Genomic DNA, 6053 nt, shown 5'->3' on the forward strand with positions numbered 1-6053 from the left:
CGTAAATTTTTTCCCACATCTAGAATCGATGAGGACTTTCATTTATAATGGTGTTTTGATCAATCCTACCAATTTTTAGCCAGGTGCGAATTTTTGTACCTTCGGATGTTTAAATTGATCGTATAATTAGTGGTAAAAAACAATTCTAAAAGGGGATTATGTCTATCACAAAAGGAAATCAATTTCTTGAATTTATTTACAACACTTCATACACAGTATGTGTAGATAGAGGTGAAACCTTGGAAGTACATTTGAAAATGGTGTGTGATAACCCTAAAACAGTGCCTCCAAAAAAAAAAAAAAAAAACTATCAAACAAAACTAAATTGTTATATTTTGAAAGCGAAAGTGGAAATGTTTGAACAACTTCTTCATTATGAAAAGTGAAGATACATAATTTAATGGTTATTGGTAAGGTATCGTGCATCGCCGCGCACATACACACACGCTCCAACACACAAACACACACAGATCAAACAAATGCGTGTCAAATGATTAAGTTGATTGATTTTGATGAATAATATATATTTTAGTGTACTGTGGTATCTATTTTTGATTTGTTTTGTTCAAATGTTAGTGAGTTGGTTTGTACAGTCAAAACCAGTTGTAACGACGAATTGTAAAGGTCCTGACTGAATCCAAATATAGAAACTTATAGTATTATATCAGGATTTGAAAAAATCCGATATTTATAACGACCAACATTTAGGATTGGTACCTCGGTCAGGTCTCTCGCCCGGCACATTACGAAGGTGGGGTTGTGGAGGGGGAACAAAACGAACAAAGTGAGTCTCAAATAAGCTTCTAGTGACATTTCCCTCTGGAAGGGGGTGCCTTTACTCGAGTTTTTGGGATACTAGCTAGGCTTTTGAAAATCAGGCTTTTTTTCGATGACGGATAATCGTTAGTAAATGAGTCACAAATGACCTCCTAGTGACATCGCCCCAATTCAAACCTTTCATGGTCCAGCTTGTCTATTCAACGATCGGGTATTATTTCCAAATACAGATGATTTTTAGTGAAAGAGTCACAAATTAGTTCCTAATGACATTTCTCTTTAGAAGGGGAGGAGGCTCGTGTGCAAATTTTTGATGTTCCAGCTTGTGTTTTGCCGATCGCTCTTCCATTTTCCTCGAAAGACCATTTACAGTGAAAAAGTCACTAAATTAAATCCTAATGACATTTCACTGAGCCTCTGATGTTCCAGTTTGTCTATTGACGATAAATACAAACTGGTATTTTCATTTTTGCTCGAAGAAGGATGTTTTTTAGTGAAAGATGAATTTTATTCACCAATTTAACTCCTAGCGCCATTTCTCTTTGGAAGAGGGCTAATCTCAAATCTTCGGTGTTCCAACTTGTACTCTGACGACTGGTCATTCATTTTTCCTTGGAAAAGAATGATTTTTAACCAAACAGAAATTACCACATTACCTCTTAGTTACATTTCTCTGTGAAAGTGAGGCGTCACAATCTGACTCCTCTTTGTTCCAGCTTTCGCTTTTTCTTGGAAATGGAAACTATGAGGTATAACGATTGTAATAGATGGGTTCCTTTGCTGTCGTTACAGATAATTTTGACTGTATGTTCAGTATGGTGTATGGGATATAAAATATGTCCTTTTTGTATTATAGTGTACACACTATTTACGCTAAGTGTAAAGTAGAGAAGGATAGCATCATTAAGTCTTTACACTTCTAATAGTACCTTCATTTTCTACTTACGCTCAATGTACTACACTGAGACCCAGAAAAAAAACAAACGTAAAGACACACATACACATAGCACTGTAGCTTTTAATGAATATCACACAGTAAAGTGAGATAGAACTACTGTTTACATCCATCTTTGTTTATCTGTCTAGTCAGTATAATAGTTTTATATATACTGACTTCATTTTAAATGCAATTTTGATATGGAAAGTGTTGTGAGTGAAACAAAGAAAGATTATAAATGAATCTTAGACCATGTAACACACGAGGAATTCTTATTTTTTATTGATTACAAATGGTAAATGTCACCAGACCAGCTTCTGAATAAAGTTTTGAATATGTTTTATATTCTGTTACTAACATTTGGGCTTGTTTAAAATAACAATGCGCGTTCATTTTTTTAGGGGCGCCCGAAAAAAGCGTATATTTTTCCCTGTAGTTAATTAGAGATAGTTAATGTATGCATCCGTACAAAAGTGAATTTTGAAGAAAAAAATTCAAATTGTTATTTTGAAGAAGCCCCTTGAATGCTACCAAAACTTTGATAATGTAAACCCCCAACTTTCATAGGATTTATATAAAACCATTATTACTGTATACATGTTTAAAGATTAAATATTTTAATTATTATTAAAAATGGAATATACTGCTATCTAAAGCTATTCAAGTAGTACTAAATCCATGAAAGAAATTGGAAAGTTGTTAGAAAGGCAACAAGTTTTCAAATATTTAATTGATTTATAAAAGGGGATGTAGCTCAGTGGTAGAGCGTTCGCTTTGCATGTGAAAGGCCCGGGGTTCGATCCCCCGCATCTCCAATAATTCTATTTTATTTATTTTTATTTAACAGAGGTGTTGAAATTCATATGCTGTTAATGTTCAAACATTGCAAAAAGTGAAAATTTTGATATTTTGACAGACCAAAATATATTCCCATCAAACAATATCATCTTAAAATATTCGTCGCCCGTTACTAATACTGCAGCCGCTATCCAGGGTTCTGAAGCCATGAAGTTGTTGACTCGAGAATTAGATCATTTTCTATATTTTTTTGACGTATAAAATCGATTTTTAATAGTTTCGACTCGAAGTCAAAAGTTCCCAGAAAAATTTTTCCCCGAAATGTTCAAGACATCACCCCCAAAAATAAAATTTTTTTTTTGGCTTAGCACTTTATGACACTGCCTACATTTAGACGAACGTTGTTTTACCCCCACCTTCATTTTGGAGGCTTCATCAACATCCTTAAACCAAAGTGAATTGAGGAAGCAGACGTTGAAAGCCCTCAAAAATCAATTCTCTGAGTAAAAAAACATAAGAAGTGATCGACATTTCGACTTAACCCCCTTAGAGTCCGTAGAATGTTTTTCTAAGGCCTGGAGTAATAGATAATTCGAAAAGTGTAGTTATCTAATTCTAAGGTTTGAACTGCTTAGGATTATCAAGCAAAAAATATTTTTTTTTTTTAAATTTTGGAGTACAATATTTCGAAAACGGTTGTAGTTTTGACTTAACAGAGATAACATATAGTTTTTTAAATCCCCTTCAAAAAGGTTGGGGAGAAAATTGGTAATATTGCGCTTTTAAAATTATACATGAAATATTGAAATTCATATAAAATTACGAGATCTATTTAAAAATGTTTTGCCTGTCAATTCTAAATAGGCTGAAGTTCTAGGGCTATAACCTGGTAAGCCTTGCAGTAAAAGGTTTGCTGAACTTAATATACCTTCATATATATTAATTACATAATATGCAGGATAAAAAAAATATTGGAAAAATGATTAAATATGAATTTATAAAAACAATTTCTAGATTTGTGTACAAATAAATTTTTTATAAATAAAAATAAATTCAAAATTGATGTCAAGACTTGAAATTTGAATATATAATTTTTTTTTTAAATAAATAAATGTTTATATTTTGTTCGATAGCGTTGCATCACTAGTGGTGATCGATGAAAAAATCAGTATAAATATTGATTAGAAATGACGTAATCATACAAAAATCTTTTTAACAGGTATGTAAATAGCAATTTATAATCAGGTCCGTCTTAAGGATATACGAGCACCATGGCAATTTTAAATAAAAAGCTTGATTTTTATACCATGAATATGTGAAATATATTATAGAATATTAAGTTTAGTCCCAAGTTTGTAACGCTTAAAAATATTGAAAATATTCATAAAATCACCTAATTAGTCCATTTTCGGTTGTCTGTCTGTCTGTCATCACGATAACTCAAAAACGAAAAGAGATATCAAGCTGAAATTTAGCGGGCTTAGCACGTAAAATGTGAGGTCGAGTTCGTAAATGAGCAACATAAGTCAATTGTTTAAAAGTTTAAATGTAAATAATATTCCTTATAAAAAAATAACCAACTTTTGTTTGATACATTTTTTCGTAAACACCATTGTTTACCCGCTAGGGCGCAAATTAGGCGTAAATTGTATAGTATGTATTATATGGGGATATCAGTTATGTATGCGTGACATGTATGTATGTGTAATGTGATAGAGTAATCAACACTGTCTATGCATGGTATTTCAACAAATGATTCAGTCATTTGTTTGGTTTCACTTGTTTTTATATGAAGTTGGACTCAATTCTGAAAATCTTAGAGGGGGTTGCCAAATTAGTTAAATAACTAGATAACTTCAAAAGTAGGCATATTTACCATTGGTTTTATGGTAAAACGGTAGATGGGTGGTATGTTTTTATAGATTTCTCCAAAATTAGTCGGTGGAAATTAAAAGAAAACTATTTAAATTAAAGTTAAAACTTTAATAAATTATTGTAAACAAAAAAAAACCGTTGTGCTCGAATAATTAAAGATGTATGAGCACGATAGTGGGGACACATATTTTAAAACTTGATTATAACTTGACAATATAAGGTCGAGAATTGAAAATCTTGTTTAATTATTTAGCTTTCGATATTTAGAAATCAAGGCAGATATCAAAAAATTTTCATATTTTTCGTCCACATTCATGAATTTATAACAAAATTTATCATGAAAGTTGAAAATAAGGTACAAATAATTTCAATCCTAAATCTAAAATTGCCTTAGTGCTTATACTACCTTAAGATATTCGGCGTCCATTAACTTCTAACTACGTAACAAAAAATACTTTTTAAAGTAAAAGGTTTTATTGTACTTAAAAGTAAAAAAAATGGGATTGTCAGCTCAAAGTTCCAGAAGTCGGGAAATAAACCAGAAAGTTGGAAGATGGGACAACCCTAGTCAAATAATAATTTCTTATCCAGAATTGCTCTGTTTGGAAAGTTTCTAAAGAATTTCCCATTTTTTATACAGCATGTTGTTTCGTAGTTTTAAAGGCTTTGCGTACCTTTACAGCCCTTACAAATTAAGTTTTGAAACTTTGTGTGTTAATTGAGTTAGTTTTCATGAAGTATTTTTTAGGATTGTCAACTTCTCAGCCCTTATTTTATACTAAAATATCAAGTTTTTTTCTAAATTTAGTCAGAAGGTTAAAAATTTGTATGTGAATTAAATTAATGTTAAGATAGTGCCTTTTGGTAGTGTCAACTTCCCCAGTAATCTATTTTCAGATGTTTCCATAGTAACGATACACTATTTTATTAATATAATTGTATGGATGGACATATAAGTCTATGATTTGTAAAGATGGTTTACATTGCAAATTAAATACTATTTTCCAACAAGTTTAAATAAGTAATTATTTTAATTTACATTTAAAAGATATTATTTTATGCAATTTCGTCTCTTATTTTCACAATTTCTAATGCAACAAATTTAATGAATTGTTATTTTTTCATTAATTTTATTTTAACATTCACTATACCATTTACATGTAAACAATTGAAAATTAATCATTTGTAGGGTTGCCACCTGCTCGGACCTCACCCGGCTTAGAGAGTTTTGCTAGGCCACCGCGTAGTCAGGGTCGAAAAAGCAAAAATGACTTGACTTGATAGACTGAGTGTCAAACTTTAAGCGTGCCAACATCTGAGATAATTGTTTAGGTCCATTGTAGATTCGTAAAAAAGATATAAACTGATACGTGATAAGTATTTTTTTTAAGTCAAAAAGCGAAAAATTTCAGTTTAATCACAATGTTTTGTGATATGAAAATTTGACATTAAATGTATGTGTTTTTGATAAATGTCCCTATATTTTTTTGATAAATGTATTTTTTTAAATAAATATCCCTAGCTGACCTAAGCAATTACCTCACAGGTTGGCACGGTTCCCACCATGGAGGTTATAAAGAAGGAGAACGATCGCTACGTGCTAAAGCATTAGCGCGCCTGTCCCTGAAAATTTGAAGAATTTATAGTTCATTTTTCAGCCACCAGC

General features: G+C 31.4%; 1 non-coding gene across 1 annotated transcript; it reads left to right on the top strand.

Moving 5' to 3' along the window:
- Window positions 1-2457: 2457 nt before the first annotated feature.
- Window positions 2458-2529, top strand: Trnaa-ugc. The gene has a single exon. It is a non-coding gene; the product is annotated as a tRNA-Ala (tRNA).
- The last annotated feature ends 3524 nt before the right edge of the window (window positions 2530-6053 follow it).

This window comes from Chrysoperla carnea, chromosome X, assembly GCF_905475395.1.
Source record: "Chrysoperla carnea chromosome X, inChrCarn1.1, whole genome shotgun sequence".
In the NCBI taxonomy this organism is placed as follows: Eukaryota; Metazoa; Arthropoda; class Insecta; order Neuroptera; family Chrysopidae; genus Chrysoperla; species Chrysoperla carnea.